Source organism: Staurois parvus, unplaced genomic scaffold (assembly GCF_062004578.1).
Source record: "Staurois parvus isolate SC_StPar_1 unplaced genomic scaffold, SC_StPar_1.0 ptg000169l, whole genome shotgun sequence".
NCBI lineage: Eukaryota > Metazoa > Chordata > Amphibia > Anura > Ranidae > Staurois > Staurois parvus.
Genome location: NW_028317965.1, coordinates 1,621,101 through 1,641,896, shown reverse-complemented (window position 1 = coordinate 1,641,896; position 20,796 = coordinate 1,621,101). Strand labels below are relative to the sequence as shown.

The following is a 20,796-nucleotide window of genomic DNA, read 5'->3' as shown; positions in this document are numbered from 1 at the left end:
CCGGGCCTATGTCTGGTCCCAGTCCGGGCCTATTCCTGGTCCCAGTCCGGGCCTATGTCTGGCCCCAGTCCGGCCTGCCCCACCAACTGCGAGTCTAAACGTATCCCGGCTGATAAATTACAGTATTTTTACAGCCACGTTGATGAGCCCTAAATGAACAACATAGGCTTGTTAATGGCCACTTACACTGAAATTAATTTGACATTTGAAAGCAAGCCGACTAAGAGGAATAAAGCCCGGAAATCTGGGGGGAATGTTGTTGCCGGTTCCCGGTGCAATGACTTGCCCTGTATTATAAGAACGTGTTGAGAGAAGCGCAGTCCAGGCATCCAGACGAGAACACAACAATAATCACAGCAATGACTTTCAGCACATCCCTATGAAGAAAATGACTTCCTGTAATAAAAATACATCATCGGCCCCACCGGCCATCCCCAGACAGAAGCTATACTGTGCTACACTGACAGTGAAGACCATAATGATGCGGTTTTGTCATTCAAATGACTTCCTTGATACACGATGGCTCCTACAAGGTGTTTTAGATGAAGATGTATCATTTAGAAGTAAATATCACAAGTAGAATGTGTTACTCTATCTGGTGTTTGAATTGTATCGGAGTTTATGAAAAAAATACAATATATTATTTATGGTACTTATATAGTGCCATCAATTTACGCAGCGCTCTACATATATATTGTACATTCACATCAGTCCCTAACCCTCAAGGGGTGTACAGTCTAAGGTCCCTAACTCACATTCATATATACACATATTAGGGCCAATTTAGATAGGATCCAATTAACCTACCAGCATGTCTTTGGACTGTGGGAGGAAACCGGAGTACCCGGAGGAAACCCACGCAGTCACAGGGAGAACATGCAAACTCCAGGCAGGTGGTGCTGGGGTTAGGATTTGAACTAACGACCCTAGTACTGCCAGGCGGAAGTGCTAACCATTTAGCCACTGTGCTGCCCACATAACATAAAGAGGAAATCTTTAGCATTAAGCTGAACTTCAGTCCAGCAGTTGAAGACACAGACTGAATAAACCCAAAATTTCATATTCCTGATATATCCCTGCTGTACCATGTACTTGTATGAAAGAGTCTCCTGTTCTCTTTGTATTGCTTCCTTTGCATGAAACCCCTGGTGTTCCTGCCAGTCCCTCTGCTTTCCTATTATAAACCGACCACACTAGGCATGAGAGCACAGCGTGGTCAGTTCTCTAGTTCTGCTAGAAACTCAGCCTGCTCTCCTCAAGTGTCAGACTTGTCCTGACATGCCCCACCCAGGGGCGGACTGACCATTCGAGCACTCGGGCACTGCCCGAGGGCCCAGGGTCAGTAGGGGGCCCCATGAAATGCCCCTGTTACCTTTTTTATAGGCTTTTTTGGGTATGCTTTGAGTGTGGGCAAGGACACAGGGACCCCATGATCCCCTATTGCCCGACGGGCCCCATGAGTTGTCAGTCCGCCCCTAGCCCCACCCCACCTTTACAGCCATTCACCGGGAAGATCAGTGTGATGCTGTTTCGCTTCCCTTAAGCTCTTATGCAGCCAAGAACAGAGGGTATGTGATCACCTTTAAAAAGGAGGAAAAGGTATTTATAATGTTTTTTATACCTGTACATAAATGTTTTGCCGTGAATTTCTTTTTTAGAATGAATGGGTTGTTTTACAAGGTGATAGTTCACATATACTTTAAAGCGGAGTTCCACCTTTCCTGACATGCCCCACCCCACCTTTACAGCCATTCACTAGGAAGATCAGTGTGCTGCTGTTTCTCTTCCCCTCAGCTCTTATGCAGCCAAGAACAAAGGGTATGTGATCACCTTTAAAAAGGAGAAAAAAGTATTTATACTGTTTTTTATACCTATACATAAATGTTTTGCCGTTCATTTCTTTTTTAGACTGAATGGGTTGTTTTAAAAGGTCACTGTTCACATATACTTTAAAGCGGAGTGCTACCTGGAAAAAAAAAATCAGCAGCTACAATTACTGTAGCTGCGGACTTTTAAAATACAGCCACTTACCTGTCCCTCAGTCCAGCGGTGTCCTCACCAGGGCTGGTTTCACCGGCCATCTTCTCTCCCTGGCACCGACATCTTCAGTGTGGGCACCCGGCTGTGACAGCTTGCGGCTTCACAGCCGGGTACCCACTGCGCATGCGCAAGAAGTGCTGCGCTTTGTGTCCCAGAAGACTACGGGGAGGGAGGGGGGAGAACAACTTCTGCTTCCAATCGCCTAGGCAATCGTAGCGGAAGTGGGAGAGTGTACCTGTCAAATTCGGGTACCCCCGCCCCCCAAAGGTGCCAATCCTGAATGGGAAGCGTGGGACAAAGGCTTAAAGCAGAACTTCCCCTTTTAGGTGGAGCTCCGCTTTAAGTAACACTTACAGGTCTTGTCTTTTCCCAAGCCTGTGACAGAACAGTGAAAAGAAAAGCAGCAGACTAATGAGCTCATCTCTCTGTCACTTTGCTCTCTCCTCCTATCAACTTGCACCTTGTTAGCACAGGAATCCTGCAAGGCAACCGATTGGCTCCTTGTGCTGCTTCTCCCACTCCAAGTCTAAGCTGTAGCTGTAGAGAGACTGCAAGAGGCTAATACCGGGTCAAACTCAGTCAATTACACTGATTGCATTTAAAGCAATATATTAAATGGTTGTAAAGGCAGAAGGTTATCTTCAGGTATTCTATAAATTAAAGGTAAAAACCCTGTGTGTTGTCCCCCCCACAGCGCCCCCTAATACTAGGAAAAAAAGGGAAGGAGACCCATATATCTAGTGGTCTCTACCTTGCTACTGGATTTTACTGGTACCATGTCCCTTATTATAAAGATACTGAAAAACAGAGAGACCCTAACTAAAATCAGAACTTTATTATACAATGTTAAATGATCAGGGGCGGACTGACCATTAGAGCACTCGGGCACTGCCGAGGGCCCAGGGGTCAGTAGGGGGCCCCATGAGATGCCCCTGGTACCTTTTCATTGGCTTTTTCATAAGCTTTTTTGGGTGTGGGTGAGGACACAGGGGCCCCTTGATCCCCCTATTGCCCAGGGGCCCATGAGTTGTCAGTCCGCCCCTGGACATGATTGTAGTACAAACGTTGAGCTATAACTGGCTCTTTTTTTTATAAAAACACAGTAAACCATTGCATGTTGTGGCATTACAAGCATCAAGCTTGGTATAAATATCTCCAGGATTCCAGATACAGTACATACGAAGAACAAAATGTATAGAATTCTTTAATATAAACAGCTCCTAAGTATCGCCGACGCGTTTCGCAGGACAAAAGCCTGCTTCCTCAGGGAAATCTGATGTACATCACTGTTTTGTTTTGTTTTTTAATTCACACAGCAAAGGAAGGCCGTGTTCACTCAATTAGGGAAGGACCATTCCATCTAAGATTGAAGAAAATATATAGCATATGGTCAAAAAAGATTTGCCAATCCTGTCATAATGGATCGAGATTAGGTTCCCATAGAGTTCCCAGTGGTGACCAATATAGCTGATGCATGCATTGTATGATGGAACCAACCAATACTCTTTCTTTCAAAAGGTAAATGGTATGTGAGCGCACTACAAGTAGCAGCTATGCACAATAGGTAACCAAATAAAACCTGTAAATCAGAATAAAACAACATAGTGCAGCACTAAAAAGAATACATCTAACAAGGTGCCTTTGTGATAAAAATAATAGAATTCATAGATAAACGATCAAAAATTCAAAATGTTCCAAAAGTGACAATAGTGCTCTGAAGGTGCCAGCTTCAAATATATTCCGGTGCTTGTGCAGATGGTAATAGTAAAATTGCGCACTCACCAGATGCGCACTTAAATGCGCATATAAATATGGGTTAAGATGTCCTCTCAATTGGATCAGGGTAGAACAGATGATAGGTGATCCTCTGAAGGGTAAGTGGCACTTTTTATAATATTTGTATGTACTGTTGTTGGTATGGTACCTAAAAAGTCCCAGTAGTTTTTTCAGTTAGGGCCCCTTTATTTTTCAGTGCCCCTAATATTTACCTGAGAGCCCCCCCCCCTCAATCCAGAGCTGTGCACAAGAGCCTCGGTTGTCCCAAGACTCCCTCTCCTCATTGGCTGAGACAACAGCGGGAGTCAGTGGCTCCAACTGCTGTCAATCACAGCCACTGAGCCAATAAAGAGAGAGCAGGGGCAAGGCCAAGCCGTGGCTCAATGTGCTTCAAGAGCAAGCACACACCAGTACCCACATAGCAAGCAGCTTGCTACTGGGGGGCACTGGTCATGAGCCAGGAGTACCGGCGGGAGACCCGAGAAGAAGAGGATTGGGGCTGTTTTGTGCAAAACTATTACATAGAGCATGTTTGTTATTTTAAAAAAAATGTGAACCATTAATACCACTTTAATGATTTATTCTTGATTATAGAGCTGCAATATTATTATTATTAATATTATTATTATACAGGACTTATATAGCACCAACAGTTTACGCAGTGCTGTACTACATATGGGCAGACAGTACAATTACAATGCAGATTAATACAAGAGGGATCAGAGGGCCCTGCTCTTTAGATGCATTAAATGGCATCTTTTATATCAGCATGTAACAGGTGCATCTGCGCATAATTAATAATTCAGTTAGGGCTCCTTAACGCTTGCAGTTAGGGGCAGTAAAATCACGCCATTGAGCTGCATTTTTACCACTCCCCTCTTAAGTTTCAAAAGGCAGCAGACAGGGATGATTACATTCTGTTACAAAAGTGATCCCCCATTGCATTCAGCAGGCAGTACTGCTGCCAAATGTGACCTATTCAAGTGAACAGGGTCACATCACGTTTGCAGCTCTGTGGTGTGGCATTTACAGGGTTAAAACAGACGGTAAGGAAGTGACATACTGTATTGCCTCCTTATTGCCTGTCGAATGCCTCTGAAAAGCGATTTGAGCACAGATGGCTTTTTAGAGGCGCAATAATCTTGCCATGCAAATAGTCGTAGCCTTAGAGGTGTAAGCTATTAAGCTGACGCACCCACAACCTATTTGTATGGGTTCCCAGCCAGGATATCCTTGCCTTTCGGATTCCTGCCCAAGCAAAGAGTCTCTCTTGTCCAAAACCAAAATATCAGTTTCAGCTGGCAGGATCCCTTCATTTTTTGTTGGTGGTTGTGTGTTCATGTAATTTGGATTTTTTTTTTTCAGACTGGAACTTGCAGAAACAAACCTGAAAGTTGTATGTAGAGATGCTGACAGCAGAGGGAGTCTTCTATCATCATGTATTCATATCTACCTCCTGCCTTCTGGGATCTCCATCGCCTAATCTACCTCCCAGTACTTAGTGCCCCTTATTCATCTACCTCCCACCTACTGTACATCTACCATCCACCGTACGGCCCGGGATTATCCAGCAGGTTAGTCACCATCCATCTGTATAGTGTAGAGTGTACATCGACCCCCCACCACTCACTTCTCATCCCAATATAGTATGCAGGTCAGCCAGCCACCTACTGATACTTAGTAAGATATTACTAGAAATCTGCATCCAAAGTTTCTTGTTTTATCAGAAGAAATGGGAAAGTGTATTACTAGTATGAATAGACTTCAGAGCTTCATTTCTTGGCACAAAAACTTTCCTATATTTCTAAATAGCCTCAATATATATAAATCCATTTTGTGTACATCAAATACCTTTTGCATACCCAGATATTCCCACATGGAAGAAAAATATATTTTAAATATATTTTCAAAATATGCTTCCCAAATATATTGACATATACTTGAAATACTACAATTTTGATATATATATATATATATATATATATATATATATATATATATATTAGTATAGCTAAATGGTTAGCACTTCCATCTGGCAGTACTCGGGTCATTGGTTCAAATCCCAGCCACGGCACCTCCTGCCTGGAGTTTGCATGTTCTCCCTGTGCCTGCGTGGGTTTCCTCCAGGTACTCCGGTTTCCTCCCACACCCCAAAGACATGCTGGTAGGTTAACTGGATCGTGTGAAAATTGGCCCTAGTATGTGTATGTATTGATGTGAGTTAGGGACCTTATATTGTACGCCCCTTGAGGGTTAGGGACTGATGTGAATTTACAATATATATGTAAAGCACTGTGTAAATGGACGGCACTATATAAGTACCTGAAATAAAGAGTATACTATGCTGAAATGCGTTTTTTATATATTACAAAATATATGAAAAAAGTGTTTTTAAAAATACATTTCCAAATATACTGTATGTCTTTAAAAATACTTTGAATCTACATTTTTGGAAAGCATTTACAAATATATGTAAAAATATATGTTACAATAACTTTTTTTATGTTAAAAAAAATCTGAAGAATATATTAAAAAAATATATATTTTTTAAAATATTTTTCACATATTTTGTAATATATAAAAAACACATAATAAATATATATATATATAATTTTTTATTTTTTCTTAATATATTGCATACGGTCACAATTGTCGTATTTCAAATATATGTCAATATATTTGGGAAGAATATTTTTAAAACATATTTAAAATATATTTTTCTTCCATGTTACCTTGTAAAATAGGCAGCAACATCATTAGTATGCAGTACATAGCCTGTACATGAAGCAGAGCTGTGGGAGGAGCCAAACAGGCCCCACACACTACAGGATGCCTGCAGAAAACAACAGGAGGGGCGGAGACCAGACCAGTCACCCGTCACAAGAGGAGAGCAGCAGTGACCCTAATGACAATGGTCACTAGGAAAAAAATATAAAGAGTGAAGACACAGACTGCTATAAAAATCTGACAGTTTTGGATCTAGATACTTTTTAAGTTATTATTGTCATATTAAAGGGAAAACGTTTTTGAGTTTTTTTTAAGATTTGGATACCAAGGGGTTAGAGCTGCTGTCAGGTTTTTAGTGCTGTCTGTGCCCCATTCGGGAGATTCGCTCTAACTGAGATTGAAGCTTTCCACAAAAAAAATCTAATTGTCCAGAGATTTTTTCCAAAATGAAATAAAAGAGTTTTCCACAGAGCCAATGTGTTTCCGGGGTCAGAGAAAGTCCCCTTCGTCTGAGCTTATGAATGAATGATACTGGACTGGATGTGTGCCAAGCCTTTGCTGTTTTAACCAGCTGCAGACAAACAGTAAGGCCCAAAGCAAAAGGAAAAAAAATCAAAAAATAAGCGTAGGGCATACATGACAGTGGGTATAGGGGACAGTACAGGAGGTGAGGGGTTAAGGAACGCTGGGGCATTGTTCAAAGGAAGTTACCTTACCTGATTGGTGGGGGTGGGAGTCATGGCAAGGTGTGGCTTGTTTACAGGCAGGGATGTGACCTGGGCAGGTCAGTGGTCTCCAGCGGATGAAGAAGAAGTTTCCTTCCCTCCCGCCTGGATATTGGTTCGGTGCCACAGTCGTCATGGCAGCTTGGGGATTGTTGGTCTTTGGAGGAGGTAAAATTCAAGCCTAATACAATGGTTCGGGATTTACCGGGTGCATTCCTGTTAACGATGGTTAACTCGGAATAGAAAAATGGAAGTCGCTGCAGATGGGGATGATTGTCTCTGAGCCAGTGTGTTGTTGCTGGGGGCCTAGTATAACTGAAGGTGTCCACAGTGAAAGCTGTTTGTTTCATTGCCCTCAAAAACCATCGAGCTCTGGTATTTTTCTGTTTTAGGGAATTATGTTAATGTTATGTCGATTTGAATTTTGTTAATGAAAGGCTGCTATGGCCATTTTACTCCAACATCTTGGCGTGGTTTCTTATTTTCATGAGGATGGCTTGAAGGGTAAATGGTTAAGCAGTTAGTGTTTAAAAGTGGGATGGACATCTATTCTACATTAGTAATGTATGTTTTATTACTCACCCTCTTCAACAACTGTGAATCCGCAACTGGAACTCCACCCTACCTATCAAAATATTGAGAGGAACTCCATCCTACCTATCAAAATATCCAGAGGAACTCCATCCTACCGATCAAAATATCCAATGTTTAAGCAGTTAGTGGTTAAAAGTGGGATGGACATCTATTCTACATTAGTAATGTATGTTTTATTACTCACCCTCTTCAACAACTGTGAATCCACAACTGGAACTCCACCCTACCTATCAAAATATTGAGAGGAACTCCACCCTAATTATCAAAATATCCAGAAGAACACCACCCTATATATCAAAAATATTTAGAGGAACTCCACCCTATCAAAAGAATCCACCCTACCTATCAAAATATCCCTCTAATCTACCTATCGAAATATCCAGAGGACCTCCACCCTGCCTATCAAAATATCCAGAGGACCTCCAACCTACCTATCAAAAAAAATTTAGAGGAATTTCCCCTCCCTACCAAAAAAATCCACCCTATCTAGCAAATATCCAGAGGAACTCCACCCTACCTATCAAAATATCCAAAGGAACTCCACCCTATCTATCAAAATAATCCACCCTACCTATCACAATATCCGGGGGAACTCTACCCTACCTATCAAAATATCCAGAGGACCTCCACCCTACCTATCAAAAATATTTAGAGGAATTCCCCCTACCTATCAAAATAATCCACCCTACCTAGCAAATATCCAGAGGAACACCCCCCTACCTATCAAAATATCCAGAGGACCTCCACCCTACCTATCAAAATAATCCACCCTACCTATCAAAATATCCAGGGGAACTCTACCCTACCTATCAAAATATCCAGAGGACCTCCACCCTACCTATCAAAATATCCAGAAAACCTCCACCTTACCTATAAAAAAGAAATTTGAGGAACTCCACCCTACTTATAAAAATATCCAGAGGAACTCCACCATATCTATCAAAATTTTCAAAGGAGCTCCACCCTACCTATCAAAAATAATTTAATATTATCACATTTCCCTGTATAAAATATAAAAAAACATACTAACTATTACATGAAGTCCAGAGTTGTTTTGCTCACAGGCCCAGTTCTCATTACATCGATCTTCTCCAGCATCTCCAGCTTGAATAGAGATTTGAGCAGACATGTTGCAGGTCATCGGTGGGTTATGGGATGTGGCAAAGAGACTTGCGGCATTCTGTGCATTAACTGGATTTCCAGCAAATGCGCAGAAATGGTCTTTGGCAGTAATATGGAGGGCTTCTCGCAGTGTGTTAGTAAATGCGCAAAATCTTGCAAACTGCCTCCTGAGATATCTACATCCAAGGAGGCAGTTCACAAGGTCTACACAATGCAGGAGCTCCATCAGATTACTGTCAAAGACCCAAGACATTTCTGTACATGCCCAGGGACCGATTACGCCTCACCTAGGCGAGGATTGCGAAAATAAAGTAAAAGAGATTTTAAAAAAGGTATTTCCCTTTAAAAAAAATTGCAATTGTCTAAGGAAGGGGGAGAGGTGGTAGTGGGCAAGCGAGAGGATCTTGAAATATAACTGAAGGCAATTATTTTTTTAGTTTTGGGTAGAGTGGAGAGGAATTAGAACCCCTGTCAGATTTTATCGCTCTCCGTGACCCCATTAGAGAGATTCACCCTCTCTTTTTGTCCTGTTTACTGTTAAAACTTTGAATCAAAGTGAAATAACATCCCATATTTTGGAAGAGAAGGGAAATCTTTCAATGGACACACTAGTTCTGGTGACAACCAGGGATTCCCTCACTTTGGAGGGATTTCCTCTCAATTCCTGTTTTAGCTATGGGACAGGAAGTGAAGGGAAATCTCTCCAATGAAACACAAATGGTAAAAATAAACCTGACAGGGGTTATAACCCTCCCTTACTCTTTTCAAAATGAAAAAAAACAATTGTGCCTTACGTTCTGCTGTAAGGATAGGGTTGAATGTCCACTTTAAGTATCTTTAAGTATCTTTATCCAATCCAGTATACAAAATCATTTGATCATAGGCCCTGATGAAGGAGGCATTTTCTGACCACCAAAAATGTTAAGGCAATGTACAGTCATGGCCAAAAACATTGGCACCCCTGCATTTCTGTCAGATAATGCACCACTTCTCCCGAAAAAATTGTTGCAATTACAAATGTTTCAGCATTCCCATGTTTATTTATTTTGTTTGTATTGGTATGACGCAAAAAAGTGGAGAAACAAAAAGCCAAATCTGACACATTCCATCCAAAACTCTAGAAATGGACTGGACAAAACTATTGGCACCTTCTCAAAATAGTAGGAAATAATTGCATTCCAAGTTTGTGATGCTCCTGTAATTTGTAATTAAACTCATCTGTATCAATTACCAGGTGCTGACAATATAGAAATCACTCTGGCAACCAATTAAAATGGTGAAAAATTGACTCAACCTTTCTGTTGTGTGTCTCTGTGTGTCACATGGAGCATGGAGAAGAGACTGAGCAGCAAAGAATTGTCTGAGGATTTGAGAATAAGAATTATGGAAAAGCATGGACAACCTCAAGGTTACAACTCCATCTCCAGAGATCTTAATGTTCCTGTGTCCGCTGTGCGCAACATTGTCAGGAAGTTTACAGTCCATGGCACTGTAGCTAATCTACCTGGATGTGGACGAAAGAGAAAAATTTATCATAAATCGTAACAAAGGATTTTTCAAATGGTGGATAAAGAATCTCGATCAACTTCCAGACATATTCAAGCTGACCTTCAGGCACAGGGTACAACTGTGTCATCTCGCACTATACGTCACCATCTGAATGAAAAGGGACACTATGATAGGAGACCCAGGAGGACCCTACAGCTGAAACTCAAACAAAAAAAAGCCAGACTGGAGTTTGCCAAAACTTACCTGAAGAAGCCAAAATCCTTTTGGGAGAATGTTCTGTGGACAGATGAAACAAAATGGCAGCTTTTTGGTAAAGTCCATCATTCTACTGTTTTCAGAAAAAGAAATGAGGCCTTTAAAGAAAAGAATACAGTCACATGGTGGGGGGTTACTGATGTTTTGGGGTTGCTTTGCTGCTTCAGGCACTGGATGTATTGACCGTGTGCTTGGCATTATGAAATCTGAAGACTACCAAACAATTCTGGAGTACAATGTAGGGCCCAGTGTCAGAAAGTTGGATCTCCGTCAGAGGTCATGGGTCTTACAGGAGGACAATGACCCAAAGCACACATCAAAAAGAACCCAGAAATGGTTTCATACAAAGCGCTGGAAAGTACTGATCTGGCCAGCAATGAGTTCAGATCTCAATCCCATAGCGCACCTGTGGAGCGATCTCAAAACAGCAGTTGGGAAAAGGAACCCTTCCAATCTGAGAGACCTGGAGCAGTTGGCAAAAGAAGAGTGGTCCAAATTCCAGTAGAGAGGTGGAAGAAACTCATTGATGGTGATAGGAAGCCATTGATTTCAGTTATTTTTTCCAAGGGGTGTGCTACCAAATATTAAATTGAGGGTGCCAATAATGTTGTCCAGTCCATTTTTGGGGTTTTGCGCGGAATGTGTCAGATTTGGCTTTTTGCTTCTCCACTTTTTTGTGTCATACCAATACAAACAAAAGAAATAAACGTGAGAATGCTGAAACATTAGTAACTGCAACAATTTTCTGGGTGAAGTGGTGCATTATCTGACAGAAATGCAGGGGTGCCATTATTTTTGGCCATGACTGAAGGTTGGTGAATTGCAGTGGGATGCCATTCATAATGAATAGCCCTGCAATGCCCTGTAATGTACATAGTAATAACACGTGAGCTAACAGGTGTGATCTTACTAAGCTACACTGAAGATGGAGTAACCAGTATGGACTCTCTGGCCACAGGGACCCCCCACCCCTTCCTTCCACACCGTACCTTCATGGGTGCCGCCTGAGGTACTTGTCTCCATTGTCCTCATGGGCGGCACAACCCTGGGCAGGACCAAACTTTAAGCCCGAGTCCAGGTAAATGCATGTTAATGTCTAAGGGACAATCAGGGGCAGACTGACTATTTGGAAACTCAGGCACACTAGGGGGCCCCATGAGATGCCCCTGGTACCTTTTTCATAGGCTTTTTTGAGTTTGGGCAAGGACACAGGGGTCCCATAATCCCCTATTGCCCGGGGGCCCCATGAGTTCTCAGTCCGCCCCTGGGGACAATAAAAGCAATTTTACTTACTCAATCCTTCGCTCCCCCCCGGGCAGATGCCCCCCCCCCCACCATGCTCCAGCAGTAGACTGCATCTCAATGTTTTCACATCCAGTGCAGGGACATGGGCCCTACATCCGTCTTAATGACATCAGAGGCATGGGACCACCGGAGTGTAGGGGAGAAGAGGCTGCAGGGACAGCATGGAGGAGCCTGCGGGAGCAGAGGATCAGGTAGGTAAAACTGCTTTACCCAGCCCCCCTAGACATAAACAAGCATTTAACCCTTGCAGTGCAGAGGCAGCTCTACTGCAAAGGAGGACTTTTATTTTTCCCAAAGTTGGACTTTTTAGGTTTGCCCACAAATTCATCTGTCCATATCTGAGGCTTAGCTGATTGTTTTGCCATGTGGCTTTCACTAAGATAGGTGTCCGTTTATGAACCAGCGGTAATGAATCGCTGCTCAGTTCTCCGGCATTCTCTGAATGCCTTTTATGAAGCAGTTCTCCGAACGAAGGGAGAACAGTCTCCAAACGCTGGAGAACGGTCTACAAACGGTGGAAAACGGCTGATTTTACTACAATCTCGCGAGATTACAGTAAAAGATCAGTTTACTAAACAGAGGTAAATTATCTCTGCTTAGTTTGCAGTTCCTCTGATTCTCCAGCTCTGGGCTGGAGAATCTGCAGGGAGAACACAGATCTCCAGTGAAGGGCTGAACATGTTCTCCGCTGATCTCCTGAGTGTCATAAACTGTGAATGACCAGAGAATAGCTGCGATCCTCTGAATCTCAGCTATTCTGTGTGTCATAAACGGACACCATAATCTCTACATTTGGCATGTAGCATATTTAACGTGATTTTTACCATTTGTCTACCGGGCACTTTCACCCCCTTCCTGTCCAGGCCAATTTTCAGCTTTCGGCACTGTCGCACTTTGAATTACAATTGCGCTGTCATGCAACACTCTACCCATATGAAATATTTATATTTTTTTTGAGACAGATAGAACTTTCTTTTGGTGGCATTTAATCAACACTGGATTTTTATTTTTTGCTAAACAAACTAAAAAAGACAAAATTTTGAAAAAAAAATAAAAATTTTTTTTTATTTGTTTCTGTTATAAAATTTAGTAAATAAGTAATTTTTCATCATTGATGGGCATTGAAAGGCAGCACTTATGGGCACTGATATGTGGCACTGATAGGCAGCACTGACGGGCACTAATAGGCATCACTGACTGGCACTGACTGGCATTTATAGGTAGCCCTGATTGATACTGATAGGTGGCACTGATAGGTACTGATAGACTGCACTGATGAGGAGGCACTTATAGGCAGCAACAATGAGCACTGACAGGCATCACTAATGGGCACTGAAAGGCAGCACTGATGGGCACTGATATGTGGCACTGATGGGCACTGAAAGGCAGCACTGATAGGCACTGATATGTGGCACTGATGGGCACTGATTGGCACGGATAGGTGGCACTGATAGGTGGCAGTGTTGGGCACTGATAGGTGGCACAGATGGGTACTGATAGACTGCACTGATGAGGGGGCACTGATAGGTGGCACTGGTGGGCATTGACAGGCATCACTAATGGGCACTGAAAGGCAGCTCTGATGGGCACTGATATGTGGCATTGATGGACACTGACATTTGGCATTGATGGGCACTGAAAGGCAGCACTGATGGGGCTGCACTGATAATCAGTCACTGATTTTCAGTGTAGATGTCCCCTCTGAGAAATGCAGCTTACTGGCTCTCCTCACAAGCTGTCAGTGTGAGGAGAGGACTGCTGATAACCGGCATTTCCTGTTTACATGCGATCAGCTGTGATTGGACACAGCTGATCACAGGATAGAGCCTACATCATCGGCTCTTTACCACGATCGGTGATCCACTGTGTCGCAGGGACACATCACACCACTGATCACCACGCCATGGGCGTGCATGCGTAGCTACAGTGAGAGGACATCATATGACGTCCTCCCAGAACAAGAGAGCTCCCGCCTGTCCATCATCTCCCTATACGGCGAGCGGGAGGTTGTTGAAGTAAACATTATAATTTTTTAAATAACAAACATGTTATACTTACCTGTTCTGTGTAATGGTTTTGCACAAAGCAGCCCCGATCCTCCTCTTCTTCTTGGGTCCCGGTTCTTCTTGGGTCTGGCTCCTCCCCCCCTGCTGAGTGCCCCCTTGCTATGGTGGCGCTCATGCAAGCTTGCTCCTGAGCCCCGCTCTGTGTGTCCATTGACACGCAGAGTGCGGCTTGGCCACGCCCCTGCTCCTTCCTCAGTGGTTGAGATTGACAACAGTGGGAGCCAATGGATCCTGCTGCTGTCTTTCAGCCAATGAGGAGAGAGAGAGCTGAGAGAGCAGCTGCTTTTGTGAACAGCACTGGATTGAAATTGAGCTCAGGTAAGTATTAAGGGGGGGGGGGGGATGTTGCACACAGAGGTTTTTTTTACCTTCATACACAGAATACATGAAGGTAAAAAAAAAATGCAGGCTTTAGAGCCACTTTCATAGCAGGGCACTATGTCGCTTTGAGTTTATTGCGATCGGTTCTATGAAAGCTGACCTACGTTGCTGATTCATCATCCATTAACCACCTCTGGAAGATCAAATATATCAACTTCACATTTGTTATCCAACTAAAATGTCCAGCGAGCCTTGGCAGCCTTGAGGCAGCTAGACATGCTGCAACCTGTAGTTCTACAATAGCTGAGGTGTGCCATGTAAAACTTGTAAAAGCTGAACTCCAGGAAGAGCAAATAATCCTAAATATAAGAGGCATATAGAGTATATTTATAAAAAAAAAACTTCATCATCAAAACTTCATGTGAATTCCTTCTGTGTGAATGAGGCAAAATTGAATGTCAGGCTATATCCTCTGCCATTCAAATGTATGAATGTGGAAAATAGCACAGTATGGCCACTAGATGGTGCTGAGGAACAAACCTATTTCATAGTCAGCACCAACTAGAGGCTGTACTGCATTATAGCCACCAGATGGTGCTGACTGTCATAGGAAATAAGTATGCTCCTCAGTGCCAACTAGTGGCCATAATGAGCGATTTTCTGCGTTCACACATTCAAGCTGCAGAGGTTATAGCCTGGGAACATTCGATATTGCCCCATTTGCACAGAACAAATTTACATACAGCCTCAATAGATGAACACTAAGCTCATTTTTTTTTAATAAATACACCCCTTGGTGTGATTTGTGTATTTCTTCCAGATCTGTGCAGTAATCCAGAGTGAGACATCCCCTCTGTGCAGGCGCTTCCTGTAATAAAGACTGAACACCACTGATCTCTCTCTTTGTGCAGGGTGACTGGTCTTGTCTCCGCATCTCCTGTAGTTTCCTGCAGTGGGCAGACTTACCTGGCCCCTCCCACACCTGTCTGCACATGTGTAGCAGAGGGATGATGTCACTGCCACTTTTACAAGGCAATATCTGGGTTTGCAAGGGGATTTGATAAATACAAAGTGGATTTTTATCCTTCACTTTCTGTGTATCTATTATTATTATTTATTCATTATTTGTTATTTATTTATATTGCGCCAACAGTTTGCACAGCGCTTTACAGCATGAGGGCAGACAGTACAGTTACAATACAATTCAATACAGGAGGAATCGGAGGGTCCTGCTTGTAAGAGCTCCTATAGATCTGTGTAGTAATCCAGTGTGAAACTTTGCCTTGGTGCAGGAGCTTCCTGTTATACAGACCGCTCACTGCTGCCCTCTCTCCTTGTGCAGGGTGACTGGTCTTGTCTCCGCCCCCTCCTGTAGTTTTCTGCAGGCAGCCTGTAGTGGGTGGGCTTTCTGAGCCCCTCCTACAGCTCAGCTCTCTGCACAGGCTATGAGCAGCACAGTGATCACACCTCCCAACCAGGGGCGGGCTGACAACTCATGGGGCCCACGGGCAATAGGGGATCATGGGGCTCCTGTTTCCTTGCCCACACTCAAAGCACACCCAAAAAAAGCCTATAAAAGGTACCAGGGGCCTTTCATGGGGCCCCCTACTGACCCCGGGCCCTCGGGCAGTGCCTGAGTGCTCAAATGGTCAGTCCGTACCTGCTCCCAACTTTCTGAGATTGGGAACGAGGGACACCTATTGGCAAGCGTATGTAGGCATAGGACACGACCCCCCTTAAAGGAGACGTACACAAACAAAAAATGTTGGTTAAAGCAACAAGTAGTTTTTTGACTGATACTATTCCTTTATATTTGCTTTGCAAATATCCAAATGCAGCAATTTAGAAATTGGATGAAAGGTTTAGCACTGTAAAATACTTTTTTTGATAGATAAATAGTGCATTTTATATACAACTATATAAAACAGACCAAAAGGAGGGACAAATGAGGAGAAAAGAGGGACAGAGGGACTTTGTTCCAAATGAGGGACAGTCCCTCAAAATCAGGGACAGTTGGGAGCTATGACAGTGATGATATCACTGCCACTTTTAAAAGGTAATATCTGGGTTTGCAAGGGGATTTGGTGCACAAAGTGGATTTTTATCCTTTGCTTTCTGTCTACCTATCACAGGATTTATATAGCGCCAACAGTTTGTGCAACGCTTTACAGCATGAGGGCAGACATTACAGTTACAATACAATTGAATACAGGAGGAATCGGAGGGCCCTGCTTGTAAGAGCTCCTATAGATCTGTGTAGTAATCCAGTGTGAAACTTTGCCTTGGTGCAGGAGATTCCTGTAACAAAGACCACTCACTGCTACTCTCTCAAATTGTGCAGAGTGACTGGTCTTGTCTCCGCCCCCTCCCGTAGTTTTCTGCAGGCAGCCTGTAGTGGGTGGGCTTTCTGGGCCCTCCCACAGCTCAGCTCTCTGCACTGGCTATGAGCAGCACAGTGATCACACCTCCCAACTTTCTTAGATGGGAACCAGGGACACCTATTGGCAAAAGTTTGTAGGCATAGGACACGCCCCCCTTAAAGGAGAAGTACACACACAAAAAATGTTGGTGAAACCAACAAGTAGTTTTTTGACTGATACTATTCCTTTATATTGGCTTTTGAAATACTTAAATGCCGCAATTTGGAAATTGGATGAAAGGTTTAGCACTGTAAAATCCTTTTTTTGATAGATAAATAGTGCATTTTATATACAACTATATAAAACAGACCAAAAGGAGGGACACATGAGGAGGAAAGCGGGACAGAGGGACTTTGTTCCAAATGAGGGACAGTCCCTCGAAATCAGGGACAGTTGGGAGCTATGACAGTGATGATGTCACTGCCACTTTTACAAGGTAATATCTGGGTTTGCAAGGGGATTTGGTGCACAAAGTGAATTTTTATCCTCTGTGACTATTGAGGAATATAGATAAATGACATTTTTTGTGTGTCTGGAGCAGGGGCGGACTGACCATTTGGAAACTCGGGCACTGCCCGAGGGCCCGGGGTCAGTAGGGGGCACCATGAGATGCCCCTGGTACCTTTTTCATAGGCTTTTTTGAGTTTGGGCAAGGACACAGGGGCCCCATGATCCCCTATTGCCCGGGGGCCCCATGAGTTGTCAGTTCGCTCCTGGTCTGGAGTTCAACTTTAAAAAAACAAGCAGCTGATGCGAGCATCTCCTGCCATGTAGCCATCCCGGAACGATCCTGGAAGAGATCATTACGGCACCAAGAAAGTGTCTAACGGATAGGCAACAGTTACCTTTTCCATGGAAAGTGCAATGCTGCACCTACCCACCAACTGCACAGCAAGCCCAGCATTGCACCCGTCATCCAAGGATGGGGCATTTTTGGTGACACATCAGGTCTATGGTCAGCCTTAGCTGCACTTACTAAACTTTCCCTGAAGACGTTACGTATTGTGTCGCATCAACTCACTTGTTAGCGGTTTTCAGATGATCATGGATCCAGTCCGGGGATAATCAGGGTCCTCGTATCCCGGCAGAGGGTCTCCTTCCCATCGGCAGGGACTGAATGCTGCTCTCTTCTATGTGGAGGGAGGCAGAGGAAGTCCAGATCTACATAAACAAGACAGCTGGGGAGAGAGGAAGGGAAGAAAAAAAAAAAAAAAAAAACTTTCAGGCTGAGCTGGTGAACTCTGTGCAGGAAGCAGAGACTTTCCAACATTCGTCTGATGTCAGCCCTGATGTGAGTGAAGCTGGCCCAGGCTGTAATATAAGCTGCTTCACTAGGCTGGCCGCCTGCCAACTCATCATCATCATCATCATGGCTTCTCCCAGACACGGCGCAGCTCTGCTGGCTACAACGCAGGCGACCAAACGATGAACTGCAAATCAGACGTCTTAGTTATTGACAGTCCCAAAAATTCATTACAGGTACTTATATAGCGCCAGGACTGTACATATATTTTGTACATTCACATCAGTCCCTAACCCTCAAGGGGTGTACAATCTAAGGTCCCTAACTTACATACACATACTAGGTCCAATTTAGACAGGAGCAGGGGCGGACTGACAACTCATGGGGCCCCCAGGCAATAGAATAGGGGATCATGGGGCCCCTGTGTCCTTGCCCAAACTCAAAAAAGCCTATGAAAAAGGTACCAGGGGCATCTCATGGGGCCCCCTACTGACCCCGGGCCCTCGTGCAGTGCCAGAGATTCCAAATGGTCAGTCTGCCCCTGCTCTAGTGGCAACCTGTGAAGCTCTGGTGAACTCCATGCCCCAGAGGGTTAAGGCAGTGCTGGAAAATAATGGTGGTCACACAAAATATTGACACTTGGGGCCCAATTTGGACATTGTCACTTAGGGGTGGACTCACTTTTGTTGCCAGCGGTTTAGACATTAATGGCGGTGTGTTGAGTTATTTTGAGGGGACAAAAATTTACATGTTATACAAGCTGTACACTGACTACGTCACATTGTAGCAAAGTGTCATTTCTTCAGTGTTGTCACATGAAAAGATATAATAAAATTTTCAAAAATGTGAGGGGTGGACTCACTTCCATGAGATTCTGTAAATACTGCTCCCAGCATGCAATGGGGCCACCCTCCCCTGCAATTGGCCATGCCTGTATCCATATTCGTGCTGTTCATTTGCCTAGTTCCTCCCTATGTCCTGGAAGGCTCTCATAGCTTCCAGTAGGCACGTGAAGATCAAGAACAACTCCAACAACTCCAGAGCATCATAAGCAGACCTGACTAATCAATTGCAGCACCCTGTTAATGCCACTCTGAATTTACCAAACTGCCTCCCTGTTAAGCAGAGAAACACAGCCATACTATCCAAACTGTACAAATCCAGGCACCTAACACTGGATTACAGTCGATTCTCTCTCCTCCAGACTACAGTTCCCATAGTGCAGTGCTGCCTATCTCCTGAACTTCTCCTGCTCAGCAGCTCCCTCCTCTTGCTGATATAGCTGTTAACCAGTTCAGCACCACAGAGCAGCAACTACAGAGAGCAGCTGCAGCCAGTGTTCCTCTCGATCTCCATTTGTAACCAATCACCTGGCTACACCCATACAATTATCATACCTCCCAACTTTTTCAGATAGGAATGAGGGACACCTATTAGCAAATGTATGCAGGCATAAAATAAAACACATTCCCTGCCACACCCCCTTAAATGAGAATTATACAAAAAAAAGGATAAGTTAAACAAACAAGTGCTTTTTTTTACCACTACTATTCCTTTATATTGGCTTTTGAAGTTTACAAATGCAGCAATTTAGAAACTGGATAAAAGGTTTAGTGCATTTTAAATACAACTATATAGATCAGACCAAAATGAGGGACAAATGAGGAGGAAAGAGGGACAGAGGGACTTTTATCCAAATCAGGGACAGTTGGGAGGTATGCAATTATCAGTTGGCTGATGTGGAGATTGTGATGTCATCTGCCTGCCTTTCCCCCTCGGCCAATCACAGGAAACCTTGGATTTATTGATAAAAAAAAAATACCAAGCTTACCGTGAATGGCTGAGCAGCTCAACTCAATTTCTTTCTGTGAACGGGACGTCCCCATACTATTGCCAGAAAACAGTGCTGTATGCTATATGTAGATAATGCTCCATACAGTTTATACAGCACTGACAATGGGCACAACAAACCTAAAATCATCAATTAGGAAATAGATAATTTCAGTGCTGGCTGGGATGACCAAAAGTTCTGAAGGCAATAAATCTACACTCTCTCCCAAGGTCAATATCAGCAGCATCCTCTGCAATCCATAACACATACTGTATGTGCGGCGGCACACCCACAACCTGCACATATGCGTCACAGGGCAGCATAGGTCACGCTGACAGCACTCGGTCCCCATTAACCTCCCTGGCGGTATTTGGGGTTAACTTTCAGTACCAGAAGTGGTGACCCCGAGCTACACTCAGAAATACACTGCAGCGTTGCTCCGGGATCCCTCCAGCACTTACCTTGTCCTGCGCTCCGACGATGTCCCCCCTGCAGCATCCCCGGCCATCTCCTCTGGCCGATGCCGGCATCCATCTTCTGGGTTCCATTCCATGCAAGCATTGGGATGTACGGGGGACGGAACCGGCGGGAATTTAAAAAATTTTAAAATTTGACATTCACTCAGTACACTAAAATCTGAGTATTACATTCCTGTATCAAACCATTTCACATACATTTTGTCCCGAGTGCTTTGTCCGGCGCCCTGCCTGCATTTTTACTGTTCTTTCTGCCTGGAAACTGAGAAACGGCCATGGAGTCCAAAAAGCCTCCCTTTAGGTCAAAAGTGGTTTTAGACCGGCTAGAGAACAGCGATAGTAAATCAGAACCACTTGCAGAATTGAGTGATAATGATTTGTGGGGG

At 43.8% G+C, this 20,796-nt stretch overlaps 1 protein-coding gene across 2 annotated transcripts in view; it reads right to left on the bottom strand.

The window, feature by feature from the left end:
• Positions 1-18,155, bottom strand: part of STON1 (stonin 1) — a 175,483-nt gene extending 157,328 nt beyond the window's left edge. Inside the window, exon 1 of one of the 2 annotated variants that reach the window (XM_089676438.1) lies at positions 17,882-18,155. The gene's annotated coding sequence lies outside the window, so the exon portion shown is untranslated. The remainder of the gene's footprint in view (positions 1-17,881) is intronic. The other variant, XM_089676437.1, reaches the window with a different exon arrangement.
• Positions 18,156-20,796: the final 2,641 nt, after the last annotated feature.